Genomic DNA, 27568 nt, shown 5'->3' on the forward strand with positions numbered 1-27568 from the left:
GCCTTTAAAAAAGTCTCACTGTAACTGAGAGCTTCTAGGAACTACAATCTCTGATTTTATTGCCAAAAGTTCTCAACTGTGGCAGGCAGAATAACGGACGCCCCTCCCCCAAGATGTCCACATCCTAATCCCCAGAACCTATGACTATGACTATGCTATGTTCTATGGCAAAAGGAACTTTGCAGACATGCTACAGGTTGCGGACCTTGAGATGGGGAGATTATGCTGGATTATCAGGGTGGCCCAATCTAATCACGTGAACCTTAAAAGCAGGAAACGCTCCCCAGTAGAGTCAGAGAAGTATGACAAACGAAGATGCAGAAGAGATTCTGAGTACGAGAGAGACTCGACCCACCCTTGACGGTATTGAGATTCAGGAAGGGAACCATGAGCTAAGACACGTGGGTGTCCTCTAGAAGCTAGAGGTGGCCCTTAGCTGACAGCCAGCGAGAAACAGAGATGGCAGTCCTATAGCAGTATGGAATTGAATTCTGCCAATAATATGAGTGACCAAGGAAACAGATTCTCCCCTAGAGCGTCCAATAAAAGAGCATAGCCCTGTTGACACCTTGATGTTAATTAACCTGGAGACCCATGTCAGACTTCTGACCTACAGAACTGTGAGATAATAAATGTATGTGATCGTAAGCTGCTGGGTTTGTGGTAATTTTTTTCACAGCAACAGAAAATGAACACATCCACCGAGTAGCGAGTAGTGGACGAAATGTTGGATCGAACTGCTGGGTGGTGTGGAGAGGACAGGAAGGGCTTTATAAAACGGAGTGCCGCTTCGATGTGGCCCAAGGAAGCAGGACATGAAGGAGTCGGTCTGAGAGCTGGGGCGGGGGACACGTGGGAGTGGTTAGGCGGTACGGCGGTTATCTATTGTACGTGACAAGCTGCCCTCAAACTCAAGGGCTTAAAACGGCAGTTTCCGGTGGGTCAGCAGTTTAGACGGGCTCAGCTCTTTGGTTCTGCCACTGAGCTCAGTGGGTTTCCTCACATGCATTTGTGATCAGCTTCCGGTCAGCTAGGCGGCTGTGTCCGGGGTTTAACTTGCCAGCAGTGGCATGTGTTTCTTACCATCCAGTAGATCAGCCCGGACTTGTTCACAAGGTTGCCGTCAAGGGTCTCAAGAGCAGCAAGAGACACTTTTCAAGTCTTTGCTTGTGTCATATTTGCTACTGCCCCATTGGCTAGAACAAACCACATGTTTGGCTCAGAGTCGGTGTATTAGTTTGTGAGGGCTGCCATAACAAAATATCACAGGCCGGGTGTATTAAGCAACAGAAATTTATCTTCTCACAGTTCTGGAGGCTGGAAGTTCAAGACCAGGGTTTTGGCAGGTTTGGTTTCCTCTGAGGCCTCTGTCCTTGGCCTGCAGGGAGCCTCTCTCTTGCTGCCTCTTCACCCGGTCCTTTCCCCGTGCATGCATCTCTGGCATCTTTTCTTCTTCTTATAAAGACACCAGCCATGTTGGATTAGAGCTCCATCCTAATGGCCTCATTGACATAAAAATCTTATATCCAAATATGGTCACGTCTGAGGTGCTGGGAGCTGGGACTTTAACATGAATTCTGGAGAGTCTCAATTCAGCCCATGATAGTCAGTATGGAGGGAACTATGGCATGGACAGTGAAAGGCTGAAAAAACATGTGGTGGCATCAATCTGACAATCTACCACAGAAGGTTATCAAAAGGTGGGGAAAGAACAAACTTCATAGTAGCTCTCAGGGTTGACTTTGTTTAAGGCACAGTATCTTACTTCGAGAAGGAGTCTACAAACTATTGGTGTGGGCTAAATCTAGCCCCCACCCTATTTTTGTAAATAAAGTTTTATTGGAACCCAACCATCCATTTATTTGTGTAGTGCCTGTGGCTGGCTTTTGGCTACAATGGCAGAATTAAGCAGCTGTGACAGAGACTGTATGGCTTGTAAACTTTCAGCCTGTTTACTATCTGGACTTTCACAGACAATGTTTGCTCACCCCAGTGACAGAGAATTATAAGAAAGTCATGAATCAGGTGGAGAAGGAGTAGAAACCAGATAACCAGCAGCAAGAAACACCGTCCATGGAAGGGACGGAAGGTGGCAGGCACGATTTCCCTTGGTCACTTTAGGTAACAAAGAACCAGATGAACAACAGCTCTGGAATTGTTACAAGGATTAGTTCCAATGTGTCGCTGCTGAAATGCACTGAAAGTCTTAGACTGCGGTTTCCCACAGCCCACCCACCTGCTGCCCACACATCTTCGTCCTTTCAAGCATTACCCGGAGATATCCGGTTGTCACATCCAGAGAAGAGAGCAGGAGTCCCCGCTTTGACAGGGATTTCCCCTCCTATGATATTTCATACTAAGCCTCATTCACACCTAATACGAAGGCAGTGCTCCACTTAAAACCCGTTTCACATTGCAAAGCCAGTTCTGTTAAGCATGATTTCAGCTGTCACTTCTTGTTATTTTTGGAGAAGCTTGATGCTCAAAGGTTTGAAACATCCCATCCATTTGTTCAATGGGCTTCTGATAACTATCCCTGCCCACTGTGTATAAAGTCAACACCAGTTATGCAGGTGACTGCCTTAATGACAGAGTATTTTCGAATAGTCCACGATGTGTTGCAGTCCTTACCTTGTCTGCATGTGGGGCACTTAAAAGCCTTTGAAACTGGTGTGATTTTGTTGTTGCTGTAAGTGAAGAGCGCAGGGAGAATTCAGGGAATGAGCGGAAGTTGATCGTAGGCGCGGGGCTGTCTGCACTGCAGACGCGGTCTGCAACCCCGCTGGAATCGAGAGAAGCAGGCTTTCCAAGCCCTTCGCACATAAGCCTTGTTATCGCTGAAACAGACCACTTGAGATGGAAGTACGGACGGATTGGCTGCTGATGGCAGCTCACCAGGACCCAGCTCCCCATTCAGGTACATTGATATGCATATTCACTCTACTGGAAAAAAAAAATCATCTCCTCCTCTACGCTGGGACACTGCTTGTGAAGGCTCGGAATCTGCTATTTTATACCCACCTGCTGGTACAATATAAGCAGCCTCAATAGATATCAAGCTATGAAAGGCTCTGAGGAGTACTTTCGCGGTTGTGAATTGGTTCCTTGCTCTGTGCTGTTTGGTGATTGTGAGATGGATTGCCAGATTAGCACAGGCACACGGTGTTCGTGTCAGGAATGGGAAGGGTGATTTTTTTCCCCTGCTTCACCTACCAGCTATTTCTTACCAGTCCCTTTGCTTCCTATGAAAGCGAGATATTTGTTAATGTCATTTCTTAGTGGAAATCCAAAGGGCACAATCCCCGACTCAAGGCCAACGTGAAGCCGCTCTGTTTCTTTCTGCCCTCATCCTGTCAGACAGCAGCCTCTGATGCTCCTGGCCAAACAGGCCGCTGGCTGAGGCGGTGGCTGGCTGGCCGGCTCGTGGACGTTTTCAGCACAGCAGTTTGCTGGACTTTGATGTTTTATATCACAAACTAACTAGGTAAACATATAGCCACCGTTCCTGAATGCAGGAAGTTGTTTCCAAAACACAAAAGCAAGTTAACAAAACAGATAGAGTATTGACAGCCCGAGGCACGAGGCCGCCTCCTCCTTGTGGGGCCTGTGCGCTGTAATCCATGTTAACGTCCCGTCTTCCAGTCCTCGACCTCACTTTGATTCAGACATTCTAGAAAAGGATTCATTTCTTCTCCATTTCAAAGCTGTTGATCTGGCTTAGAAAATAGCTGCTTTAAACAGAAGACTTTACCCTTGTCTGGGTAAATTCTGTTCCAATTTTTGTGTTGGCCACAAGTCAAAGATAACAGCTGTGCACTTGTGGGTTCACTGAACCCTACGTGCTTGTTGGCTGCATCACCAGCCAGAGGGAATAACCAATAATTAGAACATCTTGGGTCATCTTGGGAAGAACAGAGTTTTCTCATGTTTGGAAAGGTGATTCGACCTCCCTCTGATTTTCCCAAATGCGGATCTGTCAGTGACCGTACGCGGAGCTGAGTATACAAGCCCGGACTCGCGGCCACCGCGTCCTCCCTTCCCCAAAATATCACCTGATAAATGGAGGCTTAAAACTATAATTAACGTTATTCGGCTTCACTTGAGCTCCGCCACAGGCCTGAGCCATGATAACAAGCAAAATACTCGTGTGTTCCTAGCACATCAGCATTTCTGATCATAATGATTTGTGACTCAGACCTTAAAAGCTGTGGGGTTTCCTCCGAGTTGAATCAATACAAGTTTACATAAATATATGTGTCTGTTTTTCTTTTGTTCTTGCTTGAGCATTTATGTTTACTTCCTGGCAAGAACAGGCTACGGGAAGGTGGGTAACAAAGAGAAACGGAGCAGATAAAGAGATGATCGTGAAGAAATTATTTGGGTGGGTTCTCATTTTTTTCCCTGATTAAGACATTTTTGTTTGTTTCTTTTATGAAGGGTGATGTGTGAAAATTTAAAGTGTATGCTATGTATTTAAAAGTAATCGTTCATATATTACATCCGACTACAATCTAAAGCCATTCCTGTAAAGTATAATGAATAGAACCATCCGTATGTTACATTTGATTATGAACTATAGTCATTTCTACATAAACTGCTCAGGTATCGAGGTATTTGGTGTGCTAGGGCTTTTCATATCAGTGATGAAGATCCTAAAGCACTAACCCAGCAGTGAAGTAGGGGCTGGTTTGCTACTGTTGCAAGGAGCCAAGCGATCATTCCCACTCTCTGCATTCACATCTCCCTCCATCAAGAAGACAAGGTTGACAAGAGAGATTTTTTGCTTGATTTTATGCCATGGATGGGAAAAGCTTTCACTTCTACTTGAATAACCACAAGGACCAGGCAGAGATCACCTTTTTAAAGATCCACCCTAGGACAGTCCCTATTAGCCGAGCAACAGCCCATCCCCAGTGCGATGCCCTCTGTCACTGCCCTGGGCTGCAGCTTTCTGCGACTGCGCTGTTTGTGACACGTACTCACCCAGCTGAGGTTGCAGGAGTCTGAAATTCAGACCCTGTTTCTGCTCAACAAATTCTGGGCCCCCAGGGCTGCATCTGCTCAGGGTTGGGGTGGCAATGTGTCTACATTTTCCATACTGGCTAGTGGCGATTCTGAACATGTTTGTGCTTCTTGGTGTCAGTTTGAATCCAAAACCCTCTACTTGAATCATCCCTGACCTCCGTAGTCTGAAATCTTATTTCAATAAGAAAGTCAATGATTGTTATTATTGGTTAATAGAGATACATTTTCTATGTCTGGATTCATTTAGGTAAAGTCCAACTATATATACATATTTGTGTGGAATATCCATGTATTTTCCATTTATTTCTTTAAGAATACACTCAATGGCATTTTATACCGAAAGGGAAAAGTCAGAACTAATTTGAAGGCCATGTGTATATATCATATTCACTCTATTAACCAGCATGTGATCATTGAGATAGATACTTGAAGTGTAACCTAGATCAGGAGTGATATTACTGGTTGGTAACAAGGAATCCTGCCTGCAAAGCCACGATAGAAAAATATCAGTGACATATCCTGATCCCCGAAGATATATATTCAGAGCACAGTACATATCACCAAGCAGTTTGCCGTATTTTGTCCCCGAGGGCTGTTTCCTAAGCTGGTCCTGAGAACAAAGGGCTCTGAATAAGCCAGGGCTGTTTAAAACTTTCTTCAAAGATAGAATGTGTGAGTTCAACCAGAGGAGACCCAGAAACACTCATCTTCCTGAAACAAGCCACAAATATGCCGCCACACTCCTGGGTCACATTTCCTGTCTGCTTGGAGCATCCCTCTAGGATTGAAGGCACAAAGGGAGGTGGCAGGGGAAATTCATCGACTCCCCGAGACGGGCTGTGCTTGCAAATTATTTCTGTGTGAAGATTTAGAATCAGGGAAAGACAGGAAACTGCGACAGAACTATTTTTCCCTCCTCAGCATTTCTAACAGTGGACTGATTGGTGTGGGAAATTAGCTGTCCTGCCGAGAGTTAGGTGTAGCTTCATCAACGGCCCGTTCAGTGAGCCTTGTCTCTAGTATATTGGTCTTCAAGCCCTGGGCCATGTCCACCGGTTTCCCTCATGACTTTTGTCATGTTTTCACACATGGGGTGTAGCAAAAACATTGCAGGTCTCTATCCTCCAATACATTTAATCTGGTCAAATTTCAGTCTAGTGCATTTTCTCTTTTATTCCTCAAAGTGCCTTTATCTCCTTTACTTCTGGCTATGCTACATAGGTGCTCATTTAACAATGAAAAAAGACCTCAGAATGCCCCTTGGGGTGTGTGAGCGAAAATGAATTCAATGACTATAGTGGAGCAAATCTCCTCTTAATACGCAGGAATAAATTATGATTTAGTTTCCTAGGGACTGAAGAAACAGAAGCCAACTTTCTTATATATCTGGTTAAATATCATTAATGAGCGTTACTATTATTATCCTCATTTTATTCCTATGTTGAAGTTACTCTTTCAGACCTACTTACATTCTAAAAAACAAGCATTTGGGGAAAAAAATAAATCAATAGATATGGTATAAGGAGCAGTGTCTTTAATGATAGAACCAATTCTCTGCTTCTCGTTAGGTTTTTTTTAACCTTAAGTCATTAGTTCCTTAACAGTATTTAGTAAGTGCTGTCTTTAGCTTATGGCAAGGAGGAAGGAAATATTTTTTAAAAGGCCTAATATGTGTCAGGCACTGTGCTAGCTGCTTTTTATTTGTTCTCTCATTTAATACTCATAATGATCCTGTGACGTAGATGGTGTTTTTATTTTACAGATGAGGAAACTGAGCAAAATAGAAGTGAAAGGAGCAGACGAAAGGGGGCACTGAGGTTTCGGTTGTGAATCATTTAGATTTTGACTTTAATAGGCTTTGTGATATGTAATTACAGTGGGTCCCCTGTGGCATTTGGAAGGAGCAGAGAACTGTTTTATAGCACAGTTCGGAGTTGTTCCCCCTGAGAACCATAAATGTACCATTGGATCCTTCTGGAATGAGTTATTTCTGAGCCCCAGCAGGAGGATCCGCAAGCACAGTTGTGGGTGCAGACCATGGCAAAGCTTCTGCTTCGGGCCAATGATGGCACAGCCCCACCCAACTCCGGAGCGCTCGAATATTGTATAAATTGTAAGGCCCGACACTTACTAAACACATATGGGGCCAGACACTGTTCTAGTGGCTTAACAGGTATCAATTTGTGGAACCCTCAGAACCCTGTAAGGTCGATGCTAATATTTTTCCTACTTTACGGAAGAGAAATCCGAGGTAGCGGTTGAGGAGCACAGAGGTGAAGCCACTTGTCGAAGGTCATGAAACACTTAGTAAGTAGTGGAATTGGGGTTTGCTCCGAGGCAGGCTGACGTCAGAGTCATTGCTCTTAATTAATTTTGCTTGTTGCCTTTCACCCAGGCCCTTCGGAGCTGTCCTTTGAGAAGCTGACTTTTTGGGATGAGCCTCCTGTCCCCGCGATGCTTTTCTCATTCACTTCCTCCTTCTCGGTCACTTCCTTCTGACTGGGGGATCCTCTTCCTCTCTGGGTGGACTTCAGCTCTCCTGAAACCCTGTTTTCCTTTTCTTCTTGCAGAGTCGATGGCCCATTAGTGTGGGTTCCTCACCCTTGGGACCCAAATTGTTAGCAACTGAGAAACTAGTTTCCCTTTCTCGGAGGGCAGGGAGGTCCCCAATCCTCAAATTTGTTAGGAGGCGAGTAGAAATGTTTGCCATCCGTCCTTTTCATGTACCAAAGAGAAAGAAGAACAACAAAAGAGCTGAATTTAGATAAGTCACTACATATCTGTCACAAAGATAATCCAAGAGTGGTTCACAGAAATATAGTAAAAGCTTAGGCTCTGGTGTCTGCCTGGGTTACGTCTGCACCCTACATAACTAGCTGGCTGAACATATAACCACTCCTAATCCTTGGCTCGTCAACTATAAAACAGGTTTAATTTCTAGCTCACTGTGTGGTTGTGAGAATTAATGGCGATGATGTGATAAAGTGCTCATCGCAGTGCCTGGCAATGATAAGCTTTTAATAAAATATATTTTTATTAGTTATGATTATTAAAGCCTTGAACGACTGATAGTGAACACTTTGCTAACTGGCTCTGGGCAGAGTGCTTCGTGCACACTTTCTAGTCTTCACAAACATCTTCTGGGACATGGACACCTCTAGGCTCAATTCCCTCCATGCTTAATAAACACACTTTCCAAAGTGCCATCTCTGGGAAGGAGCAGAGGTGGGATTTGAATTCAGCTTTCAGATCTGGACTATTATATTTTGCCTGTGGCCAGAAACAGAAGCAAGATGACTCGTTTCCCAGAATCCAGGTTTCGGATGCAGACAGTTGAGATTCAAATTCCTGATTGTGATGTGAGCTTAATTCCTCTGAAGCTCTCTGAGCTTGTTTCTTCAACTAGGAAATGGAATTAGGATGATCAATCCTTCAGGGCTTTCTTAGGAAACAAATGAAGTCATTTGATCAGGGCCTGATGTTGAACAAGACCCCCATTTCCTAGCGTGTGAAACACTTGAACTTAAAACGGGTTTGGGTTTTTCTGGTCTCCCCACATCGTGGAAGCGGAACCATAGGTTTGCTTGGTGTAATGAAGCTACCTTAGGAAACAAGTATTCGGCTTGCAAACAGAAGGGCAGGCAGTATAATGTCATAAAACCTACTTTTCAAATTGCAGGATGTGACTAAGAAAGTACTCTAAATAGAGGAGACATAACCATCGACGACTAACTATCTCTTTCAAAGGTGAACCTGATTCTTTCATGATGTGAAACTAAATTAACTCCTTCTAGTTCACCAGTTAGAATAATGTGGTCGTGAAACTAAGGACAGGCTGGGTGCTGGAGTCGTGAGTCCAGCGTTAAAAAAAGTCAGTTTAGGGCAAGTGGAAACCTGGATAAATTTGTAAAATATTGCCCAAAGAGCCCAAGTTTTCTACCCATTCAGCCTTTTGATGCCATCATATGCATCATTTTGACAACAGGCACAAAAGGGTGGTTTGAGCAGGTGAAAATTTTGCCTCCTTACAAGTAATTTTACTGGTTTAATTTCAGATACGTAGCGAAGGCTTATACATAAGATATTTGAAATAAAAATTTTAAATGTGACTAAGGTGGCAAATGAAAAAAAACTCACAATTCTCTAAATGTCACTTCATTCAGCAGTGCACATTGTCTGTGTTTCTCCTCAGCAAGTTGAGAAATGAAAAATGTCATGTATACGCAATTGTGACACATTGATTTTTTCTTTGTGAGTACACGTCTTTGTGTTAAGAATCAGAAAAGAAATATTTGTACTTTGTAAGTTTAAATGCTGATTTTATACTATTTGGTTCATTTGTAAATTGCTAAGAAGAGCATAGAGGTAAGACATCAATTTTTTTTTGATGTTTTTGTATTTATTGGTGATGCTTTCTTAAGTATCACCAGTTCCACTGAAGCTGAAGTTAGAAGGTAAATCATAATTTTCAAGCATTATTACTTATTTTGAGCATTTCTGGATAGAAAAATATAAAACGTTAAAAATACTTCAAAAACGACGTGATATGTAATTTTCGCTCTTTCAAAAATGGCTTGATACGTATGGCTTGATTTTGCTTTTTCTTCACTCAGAATTCCTAGATCTACATATGATTTTTATTCTCAGCTCTGGTCCTGTGAGAGCGCACAACCCTCAGAATAAATATAAAATATACAATTTTTCCTCTGGGGCCATTTGTAAGATGATTTCCAAAAAGAACAAAAATATTGCTTTTTACAAAGCATAGACATAGATTTTGGAAACTGATTAAACTTCTTTGAAAGTTTTAAGCCAAAACAGAAAGGGACAAGTGAGACTGTAATAGAATTCATCTTGCCAGCCGTATCATATAGCATTTGCTCTTTTGAACAGCTGTGATTTATTAGGGGACCAAGTTCATGTCATTGCGCCTGATCTTCAGAGACTTGGCTTCAAATCCTGATTTTACTCACAATTGAAAATGAGGCTGGTGGTCAGGTCCCAGCCTCGTTTGACATGATTGTCAGCCTGCACTCGGGAGAATGGCTGTCTGGAAAAATGGGGAGTATTAACTTGCAAGTCGGGGCCTCAAGTGCCTATCAGTGGAATTTTTATCTGCAGCGAGGCTGGGAGCGGCTGCCCCTCCTGACCCTCTCATTGGGACGCTTATTAAGCTGCCTGACAGAGTAGGGTAGTACAATCCTAATGTCCTCCTAAGGAAGAATTTGTCCTCCCCCACCCCTTCCTTTTTTGTCACAGCTTAAGAAAATGACTAATTATTAAAATTTTGGAAAAGAAATAGCTCTGGGACTTGCAATGTCTGTATGAAATCTTAAAGGCAGCCAATTTTGCTTTCTGGCATTTACTGCCCTGTTAAGCTCATAAATAGTTTCCATGTGACTTCTGTTTTAGTAGAGACCTCTGATAAGAGGATGGGGAAATTAGTTTTGTAGAATTCTGTCAATCTAGGGATAATGTATATGCCTAAATGTAATTTTTTTTTTTTAATAAATGGCTTAGAGAAGGAGGGTTGTTTCTTAACTTTTATGGAGAACAACAGAGAAAGTAGATTTATAAAAATTAATTTTATAATCAGAGATAAGACAAAAAAGGCCAATCAATGTAATTAAATCCAACGCTGAATTTTAGAGAATTTTAAAAAGATATGACTAGAGTTTAGTGCTAATTTGTTATCAGATCTCGGATCTCTACTTCCCTAATATGAGACTGTCTCTTATTTTTGGTTGAATATCCTATTTTATGCAAGAGGGCAGATGATGGTGTTTACCATGGCAAGTGCCTCTTGGGAAAATGTATACCATTCATTATGCCATAATCGGTGTGTGGATGGGACAATGGAGCGATTTCATTTGAACCTAATCTGAGTGAACCTTTTTTGGTAGAGAAAGGGGCTGCTTCATTCGGATGGTCTCTTTCTCCCATAAAAAGTTTGTTATCCTTGGAAAAAGCAGGTGTTACCTGGAACGAAGTATGATTGGGCCACCTTGTTTTGATAGACATTTAAAGAAGGGACCTCATGATATTGACTTTCATTTAACATAACACTTTCAAAGCTCTTACTGAGGGCCAAGGACTATTTTAAAGATTCTACAAATACTGATTCATTTACTTCTCATAACAATGCTATGAATTAGGTGCTATTATTATCCCCATTTCCCAGGTCAGGAAACTGTGGCACAGAGAGGTTGAGCTGAAGGTCAAACATCTAGTGAATGGAAGAGACAGGATTCAAAGCCAGGCAGTCCAGGTCTGCAAATCCTTGCTCATGCTTGATGGTGATGTGCCGCTGACTAACTCAGCTTTTCTGCTAAACCAGCCACAGAGTGACCGCCTCCCACATACTTGGGACAGGAGGACATTCTACAGATGCCACAGGGTTTGTCCTGACAGTAGGATTTGCCCTTTTCTGAATTTGGCATGAGGTGCTGGGATAACTCATCTTGTGTGTGTCTATGAGAGTTTAACTTTAAATTCTTTAGGTCAAGCTCTCAGAGCTGGTTAACCCTGGCCAAGCAGGGTTCTAGGTCAACCAGAACCCTCCATCGGAATGACCTTCTAAGAACAACTGACTTCTAGAGAAATCTATCCTCCCCCACCAAACCCCAGTTCGTGAAGAAGTTTTTCCTGAACCCCTGGGGGTAGCTGCCCGTTTTATTGATAAACCTGTCTTACAATTGCCTTTCCCTTGATGATCTCCCTCATAATATGGAAGCTTTGTGGACAGGGTTTTTATGTTTTATTTGTCTTCTTGCAGCCTCTGCCTAGTGAAGTGCTTGATCTGTACTAGGTCCTCAGTGGTTCTCAAAGAGGCCTGTTGACTGCATCGGGCCAGCTGACCTTTGCTGCCTGGTTTCCATGGACTTCCAGGCTTGGCCAGTGAACCAGGACGGTCTCCTCTCTACCTCAGGAATAGTGTTTGTGACTGATTTTATGAAGCTAGGAAGTAGCTTTCCTTGTGGCATTACTTGTCAAACAAAATTTAATGATTATTAGAGATCTTGCAATGGAAATGGGGGAAAAATGGAATTTTTATTTGGAGAAACTCCCTAAAAGCTATTAAACATCAATTTCACAGAAGGAACTAAGACTTTCAATGCCTCTGAACCCATTTTGTCAACTCTAAGGTGTCTTAAAAAATTAAAATACTACCAAATAAGAGGTTATTATGTAAGTAGAAGCCATCCAAAAGTAGAAAATCTTCCCTCCTATTTGTCCTGTTTGTGATTTGTGATTTCTAAATTATAGGACATGGTATAGTAAAAAATCTCCCTTGACTTAATGTCCAACATTTTCCAAATAATTAAAGTATTCTAACCTTGCAGCCCTCGCCAGACACACCCACTCATTCTCATCATTTCTGCTCCCTGAAGTCTTCCAAGGCCTGTCTTCTTCACTGTCAGCCGTGGTGATTTTTAATTTTTATGTGGTTGTTTCTGTCTCCCTCTTGCATGACTGTGCACGCACGCACACACACACACACACACACACACACACACACACACACACACGAGAGATTTTATCCTCTTCAGCTCCTTCTCTCCTCTCCACAGTTTCAGAGTAAAGATCGGACGATAGCAGGGCCGTCTTAGGACGTGGAAAGAAGAGATAATTGAGGATTAAAATTGGCTACCGCTCACCTTCTAGATGTGTGGCATTTTCTTATCTGCTTGTAGGAGAGGGTGAAGGTTTACTCAGCTAGGGAGGAGTAATTTTCAGGAGTCCGGAAGATTTTCTCACAGGAGTGGGTTGGACGGTTTGCCGAGCAGCGGGGGGAGATTACGAGCAGCGTGGGGAGGGTGTTGGCAGTGCTGAGCTCCAGGCAGCGATGTGCACGTGAGCCGTGGCCTTGCTTTGAGTTCCTAAGGCGAGGCTCTTTCTACATCTGGTGGGCACCTCACTGTTTAAAAAACGAACAAAAAATTTGAGAGAAAACGCATCCTTGACACGATGCATGCCTTACTAAAGAGGAATGCTGCAGTGTCTAACAATGAATTACAACACTCCGCAGCTGTCTGGGCAGGAAAGGAAGAAAACTATCCTGGTTATCCCAAAGTGGGTGTTTGCGGAGTGGGAGAGGGTGTAAGAGTTGCCGTAGACTATTCTGGGATTAGGATTCGGAGCCTACCAGATTAATTTTATCTCATATTATTTAGAACATTGGCTATCAGATTTCAGATAGCATTAAAAAAGAATTGAACCATCTAAAATCAAACAGCATGGTTACATAGATTCCAGATAGTGAAGTAAAAAACAAAAAGTCTATTTTTTGGCAGCAACCAGGTTTCCCTTTTTCGTTTTCCCATCCAATGAAGAAATGGCATTTAAAAAAATTAATATCTAAACTTCCTGGAAGTCAAATGTGACAGATATTACTACAGCTGTGATTTAATAATCATCATTCTAGAAGACAACTGTTTGTATTTTTATAAAGAATGTGGACACAAAAAAACTGCTCATCAAACGGCCACTCTGAGTGCCCTCCACATTGCTTCGCAAAGTTGCGTTTCCCAAACACAGCTAAGATTGGATCCCTGGTCTCCCCTAGGAACCTTCAATGGCTCTCATCGTCCTCAGAAGTGTTTCTCAAAACATAATGTGCATAGGAATCACCTGGAGATCTTGTAAAACTAAAGATTCTGATGCCTTTGGCCCAGGGTGGGGCCTGGGTTTCTGCATACCTGACGAGTTGCCAGGTGTTCACGAGGCTGCTCTTATTTTGACCACACCTGGAGTAGCAGGGGTCTGCAGGATTGGGCCGACAATGATGGCAATGCATGCTTAGCTTCCAGCCATCTTCCTAGGCTGATTGCTTGTTATACTCTAGACTCTCCAAGTCACTCCAGCCTCTGGGCTTCCCAGGTTATTACTTTTTTCCCAGATACAGACATGCCTTCCTCTTCTATGCTTTTGGGATATTAATCCCTATCAATGACTTACTTGCCTGTATTTACCAAATAGCCCACATTCTTCACAAGCCCTCGTCAGAATTGTCTCAACCCCACCCACCCAGGAGAATCACTCTTCCTGTCCTGCTCTCCTCTGGCATTTTGGTCAGAAATCAGTTCTGCAGCTTACTATTGTCTGCGGGGCTATACATATGGAGCGTGTGTCTGCCACTTCCAATGAACCTGTGAACCTCCAGCATACAGCAATCTCATTCTATACATCTCTGCTTCTGCAGCAATAATGCACGATTCCTGCATAGAACAGGTGCCAATAAAAGTTTGCTGGAATTGAATGAAATTCACAAATTGTGTAAAATCACTTCTCTAGATGGCTTTCTCTTGAATAGCTGAAACTCACTGGCATTCAGATAAACCTCTTCAGTGTTCTTTCTTGAGAGGATATGTCTTACTCCTTGGTAGTTATGGATCACTCCTGGGTGTTTTTTTCAAAAGCTTTTGATTTAGAGGATCTATGAATGTGACTACGTGGGCTAAACTTCTTAAAGGGGTAACCCGGCCGAGAATCACAAAAGAAAGCCGAGACTACTTCTTTTGCCAAAACTACAAGCTGGTTTTTCATTGTTGCTAACGAGAGCCACTTGCGTGGGCTTTCTAACAGGAAGTGTCTTAATCCTTTCTCATTCGACTTCTAAAATTAGCTTTATTTTCCCCTGCCTGAAGAATCATGAGATGTGCCACTATTTCAGTTTTAGGTGGAATGATAGGAGATTGAAAGTCTGTGCCTGGAGTCTGGAAGGACATTTTCTGCTGGGAGATATTAATGAACAAGCTTTTTGATTCAGATCTGGGCTCTAATTTGGGTACTGAAATGTGTTGGCTTTGTTATCCTGAACACATTATTTAGCCGATTTGAGCCTCAATATTCTAATCCCATAATGAGGTAAATCATACCCTCCTGAAGGATTATTGATATTCAATGGAAGAATGTGTATTGATTGCATATAGGTGTGTAACAGGTAATGGTGGGTGCTATTATGACCAACCTTCTGACACATCACCAATCTTTCTGCGCTTAAAGCCCACCATCCATGTTTATTGATCACATCTCAACTATTAAAAGCTGGGGATGAGAGAGGGGCTCTTAAGCATCCAAGTTCTGTTTCTTTTTGTAGCACCGTGGCCACTGTGTTGTGCCCAGTCACTGGCCCTTACTAGTGGCAGAAGCAATAACTTCATTGGGGACTTGATTATGATGGGTTTAAGTCAGGCTGCCCCAAATATGCCACTTTGGCATATTGATGATTTTGAATTAAAGTTACCTAAGAAATAGCTAATGCAAAAAGGACACTGTGACCATCTTCTGTTCCCCCAGAAGGCAGGAACAAAATCTCCCACGTGAAAGGCACCCTCCCTGTCCCAGGAGGTAAAGAGACAGGCTTATCACTCGAGATAAAGAATTCAAGGCCATGAAGATGATGTAAACAAACTCTGCTTAGATTCATTACTAAGTACCCAAGCCTTTTTTTGTCTTGTAAGTTCTTCATAAATTTATTGTTTCTTTGTCTAAAAAATATAAAAGCTGCTGACTTTGGACACTTCCAGTCCAGTAAGGCCCCATATCTAAGAGAACTTTGTATGTGCAAAATTAAACTTGATTTTCTCCTGTTAATCTGTCTCATGACGATTTAATTCTTAAACTAGACAGAAGAAGCTAGAAAGGAGCGGGGGATTGCTCCCTTCCCAACAACTGCATTCCAAATCCATTGAAACTGGGACTTTTTAATCTCCTCTGGATCATGGACTCATTTCAAAATCTCCTGAAAGCTATTAACCTCTCCCAGGGGAAAAAAAAGTGCATGTATTCGTACAATTTTGCTTTTATCTTCTAGGAGTCGACGAGTCCCAGGATGAAAAGTCCCCGAATCTGCTTATAAACTTCTGGTTTCTCATTAGGCAAGAAGCCAACAATCACACAGTGAAGTTGAGTCCGCACAATAGAAGATCAGGAAGGTTAGTGAAAGCATGGGAAGAATCACCGAACCCTCCCCGGATTATTTTCCCTGCTCAGGAAAACTTAGAGCAGAGATAGCTACTTGAAGGGAGGCGGGGAAGGTGGTTTGAATACCTTTCCTATTATATGTATCTTGTGCTGGGAATTATTGTCATACAAACATATCTGGGTTTCTGATATAAAGTGATGATCTCAATAAGATTTGCAATGAAAGTAAATAATACCTCAAATTAGGAAATTTCTTTTGTTTTAGATGTTCAAGAGAAGTTGCCCAAGCGGCAAAGCATAGCCTTCACCATTTATCTTGGTCCAGGTGGTAGATCTGTGTGAAGGTCTGACTTGCATTAATAAACATTAACACAGTAGATGTGGAAACATGTCCAGGCCTTGCTCATCAGTTCTCATTTTCATACTTCCTGAGTAGGCTGGGAAACGTGGAAGGACAGCATGAATTCAATTTAACAGTCCAGTAAGTGCCAAAGAAATGATCGTATATCTGAAACTAAGTGTTTCAAACAAGATTTTTCAGATGGTAAAGAAAAGACAAATCTCTTGTTTAGTAAACAGCAAACACTTTATACATTAATCATCCACCAGACATTAAGTGTAATCAAAGGTTTCGTTTTAGTTCAAATACAACTTATGTTCACCAATTAATTACTTACAGGACTACGTAGTTTGCATTTTTAAATGAATTTTCTGCTTCCCACATGTCTCCTTACAGGAACGTTTGACCCTTTGTACGGAGGCTGGTTCTCTCATCACAGTGTTTTCAAGGCCTCTTGGGGTGTGAAAAAATACAGTTTAAGTACCACCTGGACCCAATAAGGAATTCGTGAAGTCAGAATGCAGTTCCCCTACTTAAGCACATTACATTCTCGGCAAAGAGGCTGTGAGTTGAGATGATGTAATTCATGTTTGACTTTTTCCAGAGAAACATTATTATAATGGAGTTATCCTCCTGACCAAGGGTTAAGTCTTAGTGGATTCACAAAACAGAGGCTATCATACTAGTAAGGAAACTCAAAGGTAGTCAGGGCGGGTCCTCTTTCTTGAGTGGGAAATGTTATTCTCTCTTTTCAATGAGAGAAGTGAAATTTTTTAGAGGCTAAGTGTTCTGCTCATATGCCAACTAGTGGTGGGGCTTTTGGAGGGTAAGGGGAGAATCTAGAATATCGCCATCTAACAGAACTTTCTGCAATTATAAAAATGCTTTATAGTTGCACTGTTCAATAGAGCAGCCACTAGTCCCATGTGGCTTTGAGCACTCGAAGTATAGATAGTATGACTAGAAAACTAAATTTTCAATGTTATATAATTTTAATTAATTTAAAGGTAAATATAAGCAGCCACAAGTAGATAGCAGAGGTAAATTAAACCTAATTTTAGGCATTTTGAAAGGCAAGAGCTGGGTAACAAAGTCAAAACTGTAGCCAAGAGAATAAAATCTGATGAGGTAACTACCTTGCTGACCGAATTGGTTATTTCATAATGAAATTTAAGGATCATCAATCTACTGGTCAATACCAAGGGATTTTAGTAGTTTATAGCATGATAATGTCCCAGAGACATTTAAAAAATTGTATAGCACAGAGAAGAAAAGGCACACTGAGAATCCTAAGGGCATAGATGAGTACCAAATAAAACATTTAGATTTAGGACAAGAGAAAAAAGTCATTACTTATGTGAGAGTTAGGACAACCTAAAAAAAAAAAAAAATAGCCTAAGGAAAGTGGAGGGAGATACCACAGAAAACTGTGAAATATATTTTGAAAACGAAACTAAAAATAGTTTCAACTGTGGCATAGGTCTAGAAGCAAAATTATATTTCTTATAATTCCTTCCACTAATGTGGTTTTATTTTCAAATTTAAATGTGCTTTAAAAAATTGTAGTCAGAGCACATGAGCTCTAACCTCTTGAACTTTTGACTGCACTTTTCAGTATTGGTAACTGTTACAAGCACAATATTGTATAGCAGAGCAGTACAGCTTTTTACCTTGCACGACTAAAGCTTTATACCTTTACTATAATTCCCAATTTTCCCCTTTCCCTAGACCCTGGCAACTGCCATTCTACTTTCTGCTTTGTTGAGTTTAACTACTTAGATACCTCCTATAAATGGAATCAGGCAGTATGTATCCTTCTGGAACTTGTTTATTTCAATTAGCACAATGTCCTCAAGGTTCTTCAATGTTGTAGCAAATGACAGAATTTCCTTACTTTTTAAGGCTGAATAATATTCCATTATATGGATAAGCCACATTATCTGTTCATTAGTCTATGGGCATTTAGGTTGTTTCTACCTCTTGGCTGTTGTAAACAATGCTGTAAAGAACAGGGAGTGTATATATCTCTTGGAGATTCTAATTTCAATTGCTTTTGGATAAATACTCAGAAGTGGTTTTGTTGGATTATATAGTAATTATATTTTTAATGTTTTTAACATACTGTTCTCCATAGTGGCTACACCATTTTATGTTTCTACTCACATTGCCTAAGCGTTGCAATTTCTTCACATCCTCACTAACTCCTGTTATTATTATTTATCTATCTATCTATCTATCTATCTATCTATCTATCTATCTATCTATCTTTTCATATGACCTGTTGGCCATTTGTTTGTTTTCTTTGGAAAAAGTCTATGTCTTTTGCCCATTTTTAAATCAGGTTATTTGTTTTTTGCTGTTGAGTCATAGGAATTCTTAAAATATTTTAGATATTAATCCCTTATGAGATATAGAGTTTACAAATATATTCTCACAGTCCACAGGTTTCTTTTTAATTCTATTAATTATTTCCTTTATTGTGCAGAACTTTTGTTTGGTGTAGTCTCATTTATTTTTGCTTCTGTTGCCTGTGCTTTTTTACATTTATCCAATAAATCATTGCCAAGGCCAATGTAATGAAGCTTTTCCCCTGCATTTTCTTCTAGTAGTTTTAAGTCTTTAATTCATTTTGAGTTTATTTTTGCTTACGGTATAATGTAAGGGCCTAATTCCATTCTTTGTATGTAGATATTCAGTTTTTTCAACACTATTTATTGAAGATATTAATGCATTTTCCCTTGTATATTCTTGGCATGCTTGTTAAAGATCCGTTGACTGCATATACATGGTTTATTTTGGGGCTCTCTATTGCTCTGGGCTATATATCTGTTTTTATGCTAGTACCATACCGTTTTAATTACTATAGCTTTGTAATATGTTTTGAAATCGATAGGTGTGTGGCCTCCAACTTTGTTCTTTCTCCAGATTGTTTGGTTATTTGGAGATCTTTGTAAGCAAAATTAACCAATAACGATTTGTTGCATTCTATACACTAGCAATAAACAGTGTGAGAGGAAATTAAAATAATTCCATTTAAAATAGCATCAAAATAAATAAAATACTTAGGAGTAAACTTAACCACAGAGGTGATTGCTTTGGGTAGTATGGACATTTTAACAATATTACAACGTCCAATCTATGGACATGGGGTGTTTTTTCATTTATTTGTGTCTTTTTTCATTTCTTTCAGTAATGTTTTATAGTTTTCATTGTACAGGTATTTCACCTTCTTGGTTAAGTTTATTCCTAGGTATTTTATTCATTCTGATGTGATTTTAAATGGAATTATTTTCTTAATTTCCTTTTGAATTGTCCATTAGTGTATAGAAACACGGCTGATTTTCATTTGTTGATTTTGCTTACAACTTTGCTGAATTTATTTATTAGTTTTAACTTTTCGTGTGTATGGGTAGATTGCCAAGGCAGAAAAGGACAAGGGAGACCAAGTAGCTAACATTTTATTTTATAGATGAGGAAATGGAGGTATAGTAAGGTGAAGTGACTTAGTGGAGGCCATGAGAATTAATGGATAGGACTTTGGAGTGAGAAAGGTATAAATATGATGGTTAGGTCTGTTTTTTATCATCTATGTATCCTTGCTTTGGATAAGATACTCATCTTTCACTGTTTCAGTTTCAACATCTGTCAGATGGGAATTATCATCTTCACAGTAACATTTTGTAAGATCCTTCTGGGGCAGAGAGTACTTGCTCGATAAATAGAAATTAATTGTTATCCTCATTGACAACATCATGGGCACACAAAAGGTAGCTCTTTATTCACTCAGGAACACAGCTGGGAAGTGACAAAGACTGTCACCATCTCAGTTTTTTGTCCTCTATCACAACGGTGTTGTCACTAGTAATGTGAAATTATGTAAAATGTGATAGGCTATCCAGTCAACTGCACATATTTTCAGATCCAGGTATTTGTCATTTATTTCTACTGAAATGAAATCAGGAAATGTTCTGTCAGTTGCTGATTGTTATCTGGGTTAGGAGATTCAGAAAATTATTCCCAGGAAGATTCGAAAGGTATGTTAAAGACTGTTCTGGTGGGAAGACCTGGATCCATGTTAAACGTATTTTTGACGTGTTGATCCAAGGCTGTTTGTTTTGTGGCTCTTGTTTGCTCATCATAAATGCACCTTTGCAAGCACGAGCCTTGGAGATTATGGTGCTGTCCTCACTGCTTGGAATCAGAATGTCTGTTTTTGTTGCCTTGAACCACTGGCTCACCAGCTTAGCAGCTTCCCCACATTTGTGGAAGTTATGCAGAAAATATCTATGTTGGCAGAGCCCGAACTAACCCTTACGGAGAATTCTCCATTCTTTGATCTTTTACCATGTTGTTGCTTCACGATGTCAAGAGTCTAAAAGCTCTGGTTTGAATGGTGGCCAGATGCATGGGCATTCAGGATTGAGTTTGATCCTGAATCGACAAAATCAAAGGTTCTTCTCTCTCAGCCATAGGTCCTGTTTGTTGCCTTATAAAATTGGATTACTATTGTCAGTGGAGCACTTCCTTTTCCCATTATTGAGCATTCTAAAAGCTTGACTATAGGTGTGTCAATAAAATATGGAGACAGCCCCCACTCTCTACAAGCATAGCAGAAAAACTACCAACTGGATTGGTCTTTGGAAGTCATTTTTCTTCAAACACTTTTTAAATTCACTTTTTAGAACTGTTTTTAAAATGCCTTCTAGTGACAGTTTTAATACAAAGAAAAAAAGGAGTGTTATTATGTTACAGTCATAGGATATTCATCTAGGCTCTACTGTATTTTTCCCTTTCATTTTTTCTCTTTCCTCTATTTTTTTCTTGGACGATGGGAAGTGAGGGAAAGAACAGGAAAGTCAAGGATAAGGAGTCAGAGAGAAGCTGGGGGACTTGGATGGGGAGCATTCCAGGAGGGTTACATGGGGTAGAGCTTCTCAAACTTTAATATGCTTTGAAGTCTTTGGCAATTATATCAAAATGTAGATTCTGATTCAGGAGGTCTCGGATAGGGCCTGAGCATCTACATTTCTAACGTTTCTGGGTGATGCGGCTGCTGCTGGTCCATGTACCATATTTTGATTATTGAGGACACGGGTGGAGGAGGGCGACCTTGCACGGAGAGGACTCTGGATGAGACATTTTAAAAGTTCCTTCTGTCGCTCTTCACAAAGCCCCGTTGGGTCACTTTTCCCTTGCTACAAGTAAGGTCTCAGACTCAAAGAGGTTAGGTAATTGGACAGAGCTAGAGTACGAGTGTGATTCTGGGTGACATGGGAGATCACAGGTGGCCTCTCAGCACGGCTTCTCAGTGTTAACGTGTGTGCTGCCCTCCTTCCTGCGGACGCTCGGGCCCCAGCAAGGTGCATACATTCCGCTCCACGGAGGCTTCGCATGTCAGCCGCCCCCTCCACTCTCTCTAGTTCGAGGGCCTTTGTTCGGCTATAGCCCCTCCCCTGCCCCCAGTCTCTTTCTCTCCTCTAAGCACCCAGTGCAGCGCGGCCAGTGATTTTTAAAGCACAGCTCCAATCAAATGCTTCTGTTCCAAAACCTTCTGAATAGATGACGCGCTCTTTGGTTTGACATTCAGGGCTCCTCATAACATCACCCACCCCGCTACCCCCTTCCAGCTCTTTCCTGCACATCCTCTGGAATGCAGCCAAATGAGGCTGCTCCTGTTTGCTTGTATAGACCCTGAACTTTCCCTGCCTTCCAAACGTTGCTTATTTCATCTTTTCTCCTGCATTGGCCAACCTTCTGTCTCAGCACATTAAGTCCTTCCTGTGCCTTGTCTGTCCCCCTCAGTAAGATACCAGGGCTCCCGTCTTTGGAAATCCCTCAAGTCCTATCCTGACAGCGTGTTTCTTATTTTATCTCATGTCGTACCAACACATTTATTTGCACAAACCCATCCTAAAGCAGGATGGGAGGCGGACTTCATAGGCATTATCGTCACTTAGTACTTGCATGACCCTCCCTCGCCCTGCATATCAGAGACCTAGAGAACAAAGAAAGTACTAAATAATATCTCATGATTAACTTGAGGGATACTGTAAGGTTGAGAACCATGAATGGGATTAGACAGTGAATGAATTGTAAGTTAAGTACCCTTGGAGTATTTAATTCTTAGTTGTTGTTGTTTTTTTAAGACTCTAATGAACCAACTAAAGCCTGGAATAAAACCTATGCATTAATACATAGGTTAATGTGTATACAATTATATACAATGTGTATTAATGCCCATTCTCAATATTATCTGTAAACTGAAAAATAAAGCCCTGGCTCCTAGGATGATGGGCATTTTCTGAATCAACAGCCGTAGGATAACTAGAACAATGTCCGGCATGTAGGAGAGGCTCACCAGATGTTCGTTTCCAACCTTTTGCTCCCTAATGTAATTGCATAGGACTACTGAAGGAAACGCTCTGGTCTAGAAAGCTTGTACAGCAGTGAGAAGGAAGCATTTGGTTTTCAGCATTTCATTTAACTGCCAAGTGTAGAAGCATCTTGTGAGGTAGAAAGTGGGAAGCCACATCTCCCTGGAAGCCTTTTTGGTATTCTTAGACACTCCAGAAGAGCAGTAAGTAGCCACTGATAATAACAATACCTCACTAGGCACCATACTCCTTTGTCTTGGCACAATGTTCTAGAATGATTGCCGGTCTCGATAGCTATCTCATAAAGCAATCCTCCTACTGTGATTCAGTTGAAGAGACCAGCACTCCTTCATCTGTGATGAAGACTAAAGAAGGAAAATCAAATACAGTACAGATGGCAACTATTCAAATCACTGCTCCCTTTCTCTGTGTTACTAGAACTGGCCCTCACATCACCAGCCTTGATGTCAAAATAGAAAAGATTGTTCCCGATACGTATGGACTACAGAGAACCTTAAATAGAAATGTGTGTAAGAACCACGTGGAAAGTTTGTTAAAAACGTTAATCTCTGAGAAATTCTGATTCAGTAGATAGGGTAGGACTTAAGAATCTGATGCGAGTGGCTCTCAGATTACTTTATAGTTTTTTAACACAGTTGAGAAAATTGAGGGTCAGAAATACCAAGTGATTTTCCCACGGTCACATAGGTAGAAATAAAACAGAGCCAGGATTCCAGCCTAGGTCTGGAAATAACGCCAACCTGCTTTTATTTCCTCTAACTCACGATTGCCTCCAACTATCTAGGACGTGCGTCTCAAAAGTTAACGTACGTGTGAATCGACCGGGAAACGCGTCAAAATGTAGATTCTGATACACTCGGTCTGAGGAGGAGCCAGTGAGCCTGCGTTTCTAACAGGGTGATGCTGCTGCTGCTGCTGGCCTGCGGATCTCACTTTGAGCAGCTAGGATCTCAGATTTGACTGGACATGCATTGAAGCATTGAACGAAATGAGAGCTGGTTGTGAGCTGAAGTGAATTGGCCTTTTTTGACTTTATACCCCCTCGTGTGGATAACACAGGATGGAGCAAATGGAAGGTTACTAGATAAATAAGAATAAACTTTAGTTGCTGAAAGCCCCAGGGGAATCAGTAAATCTAAAATCAGATGGTGGCCGTGGAGTAACTTTTGCTTTGCCTTTTTTTCCTGTTCGGTATGGTTTTCATGGTGATTCGTTTCCCTGGGAAGCTGCTGAGTGGCTCTGATGAAGGCAGATTATTCCTACTAGTGGCAGTAGCTACAAAGTATCGGGACATAGAGAAGACGCATGGGAAGAAATAGAAAAGAAAGCATAGCTGGGATTAATTCTGGATTCCTTAGTCCATGCAATGGTCTGAAAAACAAAAGTGAAATGAAAAAGATGAGAGGTTTTCCAAAAATATTATCAAATTAGGTTATAGAATTGGGATTATTAACGAGGAAAAGAAAAACGGACACAAAATTATCTGCTGCTTCCTCTGAAGTTTTCAAGACTAGCTGTTTTATATCTCTTCAGAAAAGAGAAAAGAAGTAAGAATTTTCATTGAAGTAGAAATATTTCATTTGGCAAAGGAGTTCAGAGTCTCTAACACCTTAAAATAGAATACTGGGGGAGAATATAGACACAACAGCTCCAGAAATTTTTAGGAAGTGATGCTTTCCCCTTGAAGAACTATATGTACCTATTATGTACGAAGCACTGGAATGGGTACAGGGATACTGCAATGATAAGATATGGTACCTGCACATAGACAGGTAACACGTCATGAAACTACAATGCAGTGAGTGCAATAGTGGAATTGTGATCAAAATGTGAGAGATTAGAAGACAGACTCACTCTGTCCAAGAAAGTTAGGGAAATCTTCAGAGAAGATGTAATATTTAATGTGAGCGTTGTAAGATGAATAAGAAATGACTAAAGAAGTTTGTTAATATTTTCTTCAGCAAGTATTATTTATTGTTACATAATATAGGGAGTAAAAGGAGATGTCCTATGGAAGCTGACAGTCCTGAGTTCATATCCCAAGCCCACTGCTGCCTGATTGTATAGCCTTGGGAATATTATTTAACCTCTTTGAGCCTGATTTTCTCTGTTGAATAGCAGTATGGTATGTCCAATGAGAAAGCAAATGAGATAAATAAGAAAACAATAAATGTATGTTTTCCAGTCTTCTGGATAGGCCTGGATTCCAGCATCAACAGGGATCCTGAGTACATTCTCAAACTCACAATTCTTTGTAGTAAGATGTTTCTTTTATAAGTGCCACCTTATTTGGTTGAATTCTCTGTTCTAAGATTTCTAGCTATTTCCTGGTTTATATTTTCTCTCGTGACACTTGTACCGAATTGAACAGTGTTCCCCACAAAATTCACGTCCATGCCAAACCACAGAATGTGACTTTATTTAGAAATGAGGCCTCTGCAGATGCAGTTAGTTACATCACGACGAGGTCGTACCGAAGTAGGGTGGGCCCTAAATTCATATGACTGGTGTCTCTATAAGAAGAAAATACACCCAGAGACTCAAGGAAGAAGGCCATGTAAAGAGAGAGGCAGAGGTTGGTGTTACGCTGCCACAAGCCAAGGAACACTGAAGACTGTTGACACCTACCAGAAACGAGACGATGCCAGAAAGGTTCCTCTCTAGGCTCTGAGGAACCTTTCCAGGAAACGTGGTCCTGCTGACATTTTGTTTTTGATTTCTAGCCTCTAGTCCTATAAGAGAATAAATTTCTGTTGTTTTAAGTTCCCCAGTTTGTGGTACTTTCTTACGGCAGCCCTAAGAAATTAAGACAACACCTGTACGCCATCCTCCTTCCAATCAGAGTCATAAAGTTAATTCTAAAGTCCCGGGATGGCTTTTTAACATGTTGACTTGACTAGGCTGTGCCGTGCTCCAGGATTCCCTTTGTATGTTTCTAATTAAGGTGGGCCACAAGAGATGTTTTTGCAAGCTTTGGGAAGCACAACCATAACAGCAACAGCTGTATTGTTTTTCTGCTCAGAAGGTCAGGGCAGGGTTAGCAGGTGCTTTTGTAGCTCAGATGTATTGGTGCTCATCTGCTTGCCCACCTCATTAGTGTGGGGCAGCAGCCAGCCTACAGCTGCTTCATCTTCCCTACATCCTCCCGGGCCCAGTGTGTTTTCATTTTTATTGGAAGGATGCATTTTCTCTTGCAGGAGACAGAGGAAGACACTCTCCTTAAGGTTCTCTCTTGTCCAATCTCTCCCCACTTTCCAATCCTCTCTCTCTTCAGGCTGTCCACCCTGCAGACATTAAGCTCCAGCATCAGATGCAAAGACATCATCAGCCTTGCAGAGTCTATTCACCAGCTCCTTCAATTGTGTAGGCCAAATCCCTCAATAAATTGCTCTTCTGATTGGACCTTCACGGACACAGACACCCAAGGCCCCAGAGTTTACTCTCGAGTTTTCACGCAAAATAATCTCTCCCTGTCTACAGAAGAGATGGCTGCATTTTAAACATCCTTGCACCTGGGGTTCTTGAACATAAAAGATGAAATGTCAAATGGTGTTTTATGTGACCTTACCTTTTGTGGTTTTCAGCTTCCGGTGAATTTAGTGGCTTAGCATAAAGATCTCCCATTTCCTCTCCTCATGTGTGTGACACTTCCTCTGCTTGCTCTATTACCACAGGAAAAGAAAATTACAGTGAGCTCCTACTGTACCCTGCTTCTGCTCCTGTGGGGAGCAGTAGGCTCCAGGGTTCTTATTCTATTTTATAAAGGCTTTTTCAGCCATCGTTCGGGAAGACCTCGACTCGACTGTCAGCATGGAGCGTGGCTGTCTGCAGCTGGAGCCTCAGCGGAGAGCCACAGACTCTGCAGTGACAACCCTTCCCTTCAACCTTGTCCTAGATCTTTCCCTAAAGCCAGACAATGTAATCTGAGACATCCTGGTGCTGAGGGGAAGAAGATGAATCACAGTGATAATGGGTGTTGAATTTTTTTAAGTTCCCGTTTCCTTTGTGCGTAAGAGCTGGACATGACATTTGCAGCTGGCTCTACAAGGCAGTTATCCGTGTGCCAGCACTGAGTACACTCTTATAATATGGCCCACAGTGGAAGCTTCATGCAATTATAATGAAGATCCTGTAGCCAGAATGAATGACTCCATTCACTGCTAACACAGAACCTGCTATGGATGTTCAATTATATTAGATGCCTCCTGAATAGTGTAGAAGGGGAGGTGAAATGGTGATGTCACATTGGGGGAAGACAGGCTAGAATGAGCAAAAGGAGCCTTGCCATCCTCAAATCTAGTTGGCATGACAGTAGAATGGTGTCTGCTACATGGCACTCAGTTCTTAATAGATACTGGTAACAGTCTTTACTCACTATTTTTAGGAAGATCCTTCCATAACTTCTCTTGGCCGATGGGGCTAAGTCCTAATTCATTAACCTAGCATTGCGGTCCCTGCCCCACCTAGCCCAAACTCAGCATCTCTCAGCCACTGAGCATTCCTCTAGAATGCCACTTGCCTGCATATTTCTGTGCTTTTATTTACCCTGTCCTTTCTGTCAGAACTTTTCTTGCTTCTTTTCTACTTTGAGAGCTCCCACGTTTTAAGAACTAGCTCAAACATTACTACATTTAACATCCTCAAAGTTAAGAGTTTTTCTAATGTGTTCCCACAGTATCTATTATGAACCTCATGTAATTATTGACTTACCTGCCAGACTTTAAAATTTTGAGTTTCGTGTGGACTTGACTGATTCATCAGAACCTAGAAGAGTTCCTGGAACTAATGTAGCTTTTCTTTTATGAAGAGAGTTAAATAGTATTGCGAAGAGAGCAAATGACTTGGCCAAAGAGCATTAATTGAGGATTTGAGCACCTGAGTT

The sequence above is a fragment of the Pteropus medius genome, unplaced genomic scaffold, assembly GCF_902729225.1.
Source record: "Pteropus medius unplaced genomic scaffold, Ma_sr-lr_union100, whole genome shotgun sequence".
Classification (NCBI taxonomy): Eukaryota; Metazoa; Chordata; class Mammalia; order Chiroptera; family Pteropodidae; genus Pteropus; species Pteropus medius.